General features: G+C 38.1%; 1 pseudogene; it reads right to left on the bottom strand.

Annotated features, from left to right (window-relative positions):
• Positions 1 to 7,820: 7,820 nt before the first annotated feature.
• The window catches only part of LOC102491666 (SIN3-HDAC complex-associated factor pseudogene), a 21,897-nt pseudogene continuing 19,856 nt past the window's right edge, over positions 7,821 to 9,861 (bottom strand).

Below are 9,861 nucleotides of genomic sequence, written 5' to 3'. Positions count from 1 at the left end.
GGCTATGTCGCTGGACTCCCATGTAGTTGACCACGGTTCGCGTCCCAGACCTGGTGACTTAAAATTCACGCCAGGCGCATGTGCGTGCGTGCCCAGGATCCCGAGACGAGAATGGAGGAGAAGGGATTGCGGCGTGGCCATCTTCCCCCGCCCCCAGAGGGGGTGATTTCTCGCTTTCTGTCTCTCTGTCTCTCTCTGTCTATCTGGTGAGTGCACGCGCCCTATAGCAAAACAAAAACCTCTTCCAAAAAAAAAAATATTGGGGGGGACCAGCAGTTGACGTAATGGCTATGTCGCTGGACTTCCATGTAATTGACTGCGGTTCGAGTCCCGGACCCGGTGGCTTAAACTCATGCCGGGCACGTGTGTGTGCGTGCCTAAGATCCCTAGAGGAGAATGGCCAAGAAGGGATTGCAGCATGGCCATCCCCTCTGGGGTGTGATTTCTTGCTTTCCGTCTCTGTCTTTCTGGTGAGCACATGTGCTCTATAACAAAAATCTCTCTTAAAAAAAAATCAGCCTGGTATGAAATATAACATTTAAATAAAAAGAATGGAATGATTTGTTTGCTTCATATACAAGATTTAGTTCTTTTGGATCTGTTAAAATTTTGTTTTCTAGGGGCTGGAAGGTGGCATGGTGGTTAAGGTGAACTCACACATGATCCACCATGGTTTGAGTCCTGGACCTTGATCCTGGCTTTCTCACTTTCCCTTTCTCCTTGTCTCTGGTCAAATTAAGTAATAATAAATAACTAAATAAAATTAAACAAATAAATTATTATTTTTTTTTTTTGAGAGGGTTTTGCTATAGAGCACGTGTGCCGCCAGAAAGACAGACAGAGACATAGAGACAGAAAGTGAGAAATCACCCCCCAGGGGGGATGGTCACGCCGCAATCCCTTCTCCTCCATTTTCCTCTTGGGATCTTGGGCATGCACACACACGCGCCTGGCGTGAGTTTAAGCCACTGGGTCTGAGACTCGAACCACGGTCAACTACATGGGAGGCCAGCGACGTAGCCATTACACCAACTGCTTGTCCCTAAACAAATAAATTCTTTAAAAAATTTGCTTTTTAGAAATTACATTACTTAAGAACAATGATTTTTTATAAGCCTTATTTTATTTTATTCATTGTCATTATTTTACTTTTATTTTATTGAAGTTGACCAGGGAGAGACAGAGACAGAGAGAGAGAGAGAAAGAAATTGAGAAAGTAAGACACCAGGTCTGGGACTCAAACCATGGTCAGCCATGTGAGAGTCTAGCCACCTTAACCACCACACCACCTGCTGGCCTCAAAAGCAATGATTTTTATGACAATAGAATATTTCATCTGGGGTATTATTACATATAAGACTATGTCTGCCATTAGCCAATATCAATGTAATAAAAGTCATGGTTCTAAAATATGATTTCTCTTTGAGTCACTTTGATAAGACAAAGGATCTTTGATCATAACAGACCTGTAGCTTATCTTATAATATCCAGAAAAAAAAAGATATTCCTAGGATAAGTAAGAATGTACTTTGTCTGATAGCACAATCAGATTTACTTAATTTCAAGAATAAACTTCTTACTACAAATATAGTGCTAATATGATAGAAATCTGGAGGACCATCATTATGGCCTTTACCTATAGATAGTACTCAATGGACTAGCAAAGTTGTAGGCCCTATTTGCAGAAGTCAGATTAGCTTTTTTTCTGTTCCAAATCTATGCAGACCATTATTTGTCTTAATTATACTGAGAATCCAAAAAACGGTTAGAAGGTGGTTGGGCTATCTAGTAAGTACATATGCTTTAGCTTGGTTGTATTGGGATAAATTGGGAAATAATAACTACCATTGAATTTTACTTTTGGGCCACATAGAAATAATTTCAAAATGTTTATGAACCTAGTATGATGTATGAACTTTACATAGAGATATTCCGTACTATAATTGATTAATTAAAGACACATGGGGAAATACAAACAACAATTTATATCACAATATTTTCTTGATGGCAGTGAACTGACATTTCTTTCCTCCCGAGAAATCTATTTTAATGAAATGACCTTGGACTCAGTCCTGAAGTATATATTTCAATCAAAGCTTAATGCACAGACTCAAAGTTTGGTTGTTTATTCAATGCATTAATACATTTAGGTCTGTATTACAAAGACAAAAAGATATGTATATAATAGAGGGCCAGCAGGTGGCATGGTGGTTAAGGTACTGGACACTCCCACATGGCCAACCATGGTTCAGATCTGGACTTGGTGGCTTGCTTTCTTACTTTTCCTCTGTCTCTATGTGTCTCTTTCTGGTAAGTTAAAATAAATGAATGAATAAATAAAATTAAATAAGTAATTCTTTTATAAATAAATATATATATATTCATATGCATACTTATATATATGTGTGTGTGTATGTGTGTGTGTGTATAGGATTGTCAGAAAAGTCATGTCGTGTTTTTCTATATTTTCCTATGCAACAATCTAATACATATCACCAACTAAAAATGATAAACAACTTTAAAACAACCAGAATAATTAAGACCAAACAAATCCCCAACCCCTGATACTTGTAAGGAGAATATGTATTAACAAGGTATATAGAAAATTGTCAAATGAATGATTTGGTATAAATACAGAGATGTAGAGGAAATCTTAAAAATTTCACTTTATATAATACCATTTATGATATGTAAGAAGACATCTTAAGGGTCCAGTGCTTGGTATACACATACCTTTTCCAGTTATTCAATTAGACAATAATTTAGGTACTGCTTGCAAGAGGTTTTGCAGATGCTATTAAAGTTCCAAATCAGTCAACCCTAAAATAGGAGGATTACTCACGTGGTCCAGATTTACTTATTTGAGCATTTAAGAGCGGAGTTTTCTCTGGCTGTTCACAGAAAATGAAGTCAGAGATTTGAGACATGGAAAGGATTTAACCTGCTGCTGTTGACGACGTTAGAGAGGACGACCTGGCAGAGGATGCGGGCAGTCTCTGGGAGCTTAGATTGGCCTGCGTAGGTGCAAGCAGGCAAACAGGGCTGTTACCTATGGCCACAAGGAGGTGAGCTCTTTGTATTCCATTAATGACCATGATGTCGGATTTTCCCACATTCCCCAAACAAAACTCAGCCTGGCTGAAACTTTGGTTTTTACTTTGTGATATTCTGAGCAGAGAACCTAGCCACATTGAGTTGGACTTCTGCTCTACAGAACTCTGGGCTAACAAGTATAAGCCTCTAAGTTTATGATATTTTGTTACATGGTAATAAAAACTAGCACCTCATTAAATGGAAATAATAACTACCATTGAATTTTACTTTTGGGCCAGATAGAAATAATTTCAAAATGTTTATGAACCTAGTATGATGTATGAACTTTACATAGAGATATTCTGTACTATAATTGATTAATTAAAGACACATGGGGAAATACAAACAACAATTCATATCACAATATTTTCTTGATGGCAGTGAACTGACATTTCTTTCCTCCTGAGAAATCTATTTTAATGAAATGACCTTGGACTCAGTCCTGAAGTATATATTTCAGTCAAAGCTTAATGCACAGACTCAAAGTTTGGTTGTTTATTCATTAGAGGATGATTTTAGCTATCAGAACAGGAAATACTCTCCCTATCAGCTATAAAAATAATTGTAAGAACTTCACTGTTTTCATGGATATGACAACATCAATCTCATTAACTACGGCAACTTGCCTCACCAGAGTACATAACATTGATTATTCAGCCAGGGTCTATGTGGTGACATCAAAAGCATTACTCACAATGACTGATATGAGTCATAAAGCTATGACTGATGGAGAACACTGCCAGAAAGTTTCTGCATGGATCTATAAAGCCTGTAGTCATTGCAAAGCACATTTCTGATTTAAATTTGGAGGTGATTCATTTGAATTAGTGCATAACTACCAGAGATCTCAGAGAACCCTAGCAAGGAGAAGTATGGGCCTGTCTGTAATCTAATTCTGTCTCAATCAAAGCAACAGTTCCAGTTTAATCTCAATCAAGGCAACCTCCAATGATTAGAATTCATTTCTGGGACCATGAAGTTTTGGTTTTCTGAGCTGATTTTTACAGCAAATTGCTTTGTGACCTTGAACAAAATTTTAAGTCTCTTTTCATCTTCTAAAATAGTAACAGCAGAATTGGAATATCTGAAGCTCTCTCCTGAGGCGTTCGGGGAATTAGTTTTTGTAAACAGCATTGAGAGGCTCAGTAGGGTGGGACAAGAAGCCAAATCATCACAAACAACAAGATTAACAGCTCACCAAATATTTTTTAGTTATTATGTTAAGGATTGAGAAAAACAATTCTTGGCAAATAAATAATGAAGCTATTTCTCATAGTGACTGGACCGAAGGTCTTAAAATTCTTTATTTTTAAAAATTACTTTATTTAACTTTATTTATTTATTTGAATTTGACCAGAAAGGGACAGAGAAAAAGAGAGAGAGAGAGAGAGAGAAAGGAAGCCACCAGGTCCAGGATTTGAACTATGGTTGGCCATGTGGGAATCTAGCACCTAGCCATCTTAACCACTTTGCCACCTGCCAGCCCCAAAGGTCTTAGGATTCTAAGATAGCTGTCCATTTTCTTTTCTTTTTTTTTTAAAAGAGGATTTTTGCCTTAGGGCATATACACTCATTGGAGAGAGAGAGAAACAGAGACAGTGGGAGGGAAAGTGAGAAATCACCCCTTAGTGGGGATGGCCACACTTCAATTCCTTCTCCTTCATTCTTCTCCTGGGATCTTGGGCATGCACACACACATGTGCCCAGTGTAATTTTGAAGCCACCATATTTGGGAGCTGAACCACAGTCAACCATGTGGGAGTCCAGTGACATGATTTCTATGCCATCTACCGGCGCCAACTGTAACCCGTTTTTAATTTTTAAAGATTTTGAAAGAAAATTTTCAAGGAGAAATGTTTTAGATAGAGGAATATCATGAACCCTAGGCATTCATAGACCTCCTTAATAATTATTAATACTTTTGAAATCTTGTTGGATTTATACTATTATCTCAGATTATTTTGAAGAAAATTCTTGTATCATATTATTTCATTTGAGTACAAGTATCCAGACTAAATACACATATATTTCAAATATGGTTCAAAATGACTATTTTATTTATTAACCATTAGTCGCTTGAATAAACAAAATAGTGAAGATATTTAAAAAACTATACAAGGTCTGGCAGGTAGTGTGATAGTTAAGGTGCTAGACTCCCACTGTTCGAGTCTTGGTCATGGTGGCTTGCTTTCTCATTTTCCCTCCCTCTCTGGTCAAATAAAATTAAATAAATACTTTTAAAAAAGCTACACAGTCCTAAAATTTTTTTTAATAGGAAATAATCAAATAGGAAGTACTTAAGTTATATACCATGTGACAATGTAGAATTATTTAAGGAATACTAAAAAAGGAAAGAGATTCTTTCAAATCAAGAATTAGTATCTATTATAAATATTGCAGAAAAAAGTGCAATACTTTCAGTAAATTTTTAAAAGAGAATTTTGACTACTTCAAATTTTGTTTTTATTTTCTATTAAGGCTAAATTTATTCAATACCCTAGTAAAAGTTTTGATTATAACTATCCAATAGTATAAAAAGTACAGATATGTAGATTTCTAATATACTAATACAAAGAATCATTACTGTATACAGTACATCCCATACCAATGCTGCAGCCAAAATATACAAAAAGGAAAAAAAAATTCGAAATAACTCAGGAGCATGCGAATGACTGGATTCTTGTGATATACCTTAATGGCCTTGGGAGGGCCCACCCAGCTCACTGAAGAGTCTGTGCAGATGGTTGTTCGTGGCATGTAAGTTTCTTTCCCAGAGGAATATAAAACGTTAAATTTAGATTAAGAACTATAAAACCATAGGGTGCCCATAAAAAGTGGCTCACTCATTGTTATACCATCTGATTTTCTAAATCTAGTTTTAAAAATAAGCACTGAGTTCTGTTATTGTAATGCAAACAAAACATTCTTTCCTTTTTATGATGAAACGTCTGAACTGGGGATATTTTTTCCTGAATGTACAGAAAAGAGGCCATGGGAGTACTTTGGTTTGGGTTCAAGTGAGAGGCTGTTGAGAACTCAGTTTTCAGAATATCTTCATGTACAGAAAACCTAACTAAAAGACATCAAACCAAAACCAACCAACTTAGTATTCATATACCTCTTTCCTTTCAGTAAATTTCAACCTTAAATAGAGGGGAGGGAAAACAAACAAACAAACAAACAAAAAACCTCCCAGAAACCCTAATAGGTTAAGACAAACACTTTACACAGATAAAACCTTCACAAAAATCAGCCAAGGTAATCCAGAGCTAAAACTGTATTGTGCAGATTCTCAGTGTCGTCACCAAACAACTCATGAACATGAAGAAGCCTATGATTTACACACTCGGCCATCCTTCTAGGAAATGTGTGCTCAAAAGCACTAACCTTTGTTTTGTGCCATCCTGAAGGCTCGCACCCTTGATTTCCAGGAAGTTGGACATGCTTACGAGAGCATGCTCCCACCGACTGGTAATGCTCTGGTGATGCTATTCTACAGCATCTTGCCTCTCCTGTCTTGCCATTTCCCCAAGAGGAGCTCTGATTTGCTTTAGTAGTTTCACATACATTCATCTCTCTTATCAAATATTAATATGAAGGGAGGTGACACAGGATACAAAATATACAGCCAAGTTACCTCTCTGTATGTTTGGACATTACTTTCTCCTTTCAGGTATTTGTACCAGAAAGCTCAGTCTGTCCTGCTTAATAATCAGTAGTACAGGTTTAAATCATCAGAACCTTGACAAGAGCTTAATATTCCAAAATTATTAACAACTGCCTCTAGGGGCAAGTCCATGTAACGGAGTTATGATAAATGTGCTATTATGAGGAAAAACAAGGGTAGCCAGCCATCTTAAAAAGTGATCCAAACACAGCTTCTCAATATACAATTAAAACCATGTATGGTGTATCATACAACAAATACCATATCTGTCCCCTGAAATTCCTCTAGTTTCACTCATTAGAAGGGGATTAAAAAAAAAAAAAGACTTAAAGAGCACTTTACAGCAGCGTTCAGCTTTCCTATGAAATACTCACATCTTAAATATTATGTACACCTCTTTTTTCTTTTAGTAAGCTAGACACTGGCTTTGAGAGTTTTTGGGACTAGGGAAGGAAAGAATCCATTCAGAACTATTCTAGAGATTGTCTTTTAGCAGAATAGCACATATCCAAGTTAAACATAGGAGGGTTGGGGCTGCCAGGTAGTGTAGTGGTTAAGGGCGCTGGACTCCCACATGGTTGACTGTGTTCCAGTCCTGGACCTGGCGGCTTGCTTTCTCATCTCCCCCATCTCTCATTTTGTCCCTTTCTGGTCAAATTAAAATAAATACATACATAAATAATGTTAAATAAAATAATTCTTTTTTTTTTTTTTTTTAGAGGTTTTTGCTATTGTATGTGTGCACTCGTCAGATAGATAAAGACAGAGAGACAGAAAGTGAGAAATCACCCCCGGGGGGGGGGGGCAACGCCGCAATCCCTTCTCCTCCATTCTCTCTCGGGATCTTGGGCACGCACGCACACACACCCAGTGTGAGTTTAAGCCACTGGGTTCGGGACTCGAACCGCAGTCGACTACATGGGAATCCAGCGACATAGCCATTATGCTAACTGCTGGTCCCAAATAAAATAATTCTTTATAAAATAGAAGGGTCAGTTTCTTGCTTTTTGGTCTTTTCCAAATTTAAATTATTTGTTGTTCCCTTCTGCATAGACCTCAGTCACCACTTCTGAGTGGAAATGGGCAGATGCTCTGGGCCCTGCTCCTCGGCCTTCCCTGTAGCGGCTTTCTTAAAGCTGCAGCAAGCCTTGAGTAGAAGCATGTCAATGAGGATCTCCCCATAGCAACCTTTATAGATCATCCCACAACATATTTTCTGTCCTTTCCAATATATAAGGTCTAAGCAGGTAAACACTCACGTTTTGTTGGAGCCAGAAGCCATCTCTGTTTCTGAGTCACCGTCTATCTGACTGGTGACTGTAACGAGGAGACTGAGCAGGAGAGGCACTTGAGGTGGTACCGTGAGCATCAGATTTGTGACATTTAAATGCCTTCTGCAGTTTACTGATCTGGTTGCTTTTTCTCCTGTTTCCAGAGTTTCCACTTTCTTTGGTTTCCGTGTAGTCTTTAGAGTGGGTCGGGTCCTGCCCTTGCATTTACCACGTGATTCTAGTTTTTATTTTATTTTATTTTATTTATTTATTTATTTTTTTATTCTGATCCTGCTAACAGCTTCTTTCATCTTTTCACAAGCAGGACACAGGTGTTGGGATGTTCCCCAAAACAGCAACCCCAAACAGCTCTGGAAGTCCTTTCTGTAGTGTTTTCTGTCAGTGAATCGAGAACTGGAGGACTGTACTCTGCAAATACTATACGTTAGCACATCTTTGGCTTGTGAAAACCAAACAAGCCAAGTGGGGAGTGCACTCCAGGACAAGCCCTCCTCCAGATGCTCCCTCCTCAATTGCCTTGTCTAAGATTACTTCAAAATGTAATTTTAGTAATTCTTTCTTTTGTTTTTAAAATATAATTATTTATTTAATTTTATTTATTCATTCATTTATTGTAAGATGACCAGAAAGAGATACAGAGAGAGAGAGAGGGGAAGTGAGAAAGCAAGCCATCAGGTCCAGGACTTGAACCATGTTGCCCATGTGAGAGTATCCAGTTTCTTAATCACCATGCTACCTGCTGGCCCCCATGTTTATTTTTTGAATCATATGCCAATTTTCCTCTTTATGACTGTGCCTTATGTGATTTAGCAACCCTAAACTGATATATCTTTCAGAATTGTCACAGACTCTTATAGTGAATGCATTCCCCCATAAGTAGACAGTAAGAGCTATCCACTTTCTGTGTTGCATTGAAATATTTTCATAGAAGGGCCAGCAGATGGCATAGTAGTTAAGGCCTTGGACTCCACTATGTCCAATTATGGTTTGAGTCTGGACCTGGCGGCTTGAAAATTAGGCTGGGTGCATGTGTGTGTCTGCCCAAAATCCCAGAAGAACGGAGAAGGGTTTGTAACATGGTGATTTCTTAATTTCCCTCTCACTGTCTCTCTCCAGAGACTGTACACACCCTATGGCAAAACCTAAAAATAATTTTTTTCATAGCACATTTTGAGTAACTTTTCTATCTTTAATATAACATATTTTACAATGTTTTTTTTGGACAATGGTTTTAACTTGAAAAAATAGTGACTGAATTTTACCTGTTTAAATATGCTCTTTCTTTTTTTAGATCAGTTTAAATCTTTTCCCTATATGTGAGGACCTAATTATTTATTTATCTATTCATTTATTTTTTAGAGAGATTTTTGCTATAGGGTGCATGTGCTTGCTGGAGAGACAGAGAGACAGAAAGTGAGAAATCACCCCCTAAGGGGGATGACCACCCCACAATCCCTTCTTCTCCATTCTCCTCTTGGGATTTTGGGCACGCACACACACGTGCCTGATATGTGTTTCAAGCTGCTGGGTCTGAGGCTTGAACTGCAGTCAACTATGTGGAAGTCCAGTGATATAACCATTATGCCATCTGCTGGTCCCTGTGAGGATCTTATTAAGATTTTTTTTTTTGGAGAGGTTTTTCACTATAGGGCATGTGCGCTCGCCAGACAGACAGAGAGAGACATAGAGACAGAAAGCTAGAAATCATCCCCCAGGGGGGATAGTCATGCCACAATCCCTTCTCCTCCATTCTCCTCTCGGGATCTTGGGCATGCACGCACACGCGCCCGGCGTGAGTTTTAAGCCACC

The sequence above is a fragment of the Tupaia chinensis genome, unplaced genomic scaffold (assembly GCF_000334495.1).
Source record: "Tupaia chinensis unplaced genomic scaffold, TupChi_1.0 Scaffold000690_1, whole genome shotgun sequence".
Lineage (NCBI taxonomy): Eukaryota > Metazoa > Chordata > Mammalia > Scandentia > Tupaiidae > Tupaia > Tupaia belangeri.
Note: the sequence above shows the minus strand (reverse complement) of the source record. Positions and strands in the feature narration are given on the sequence as shown.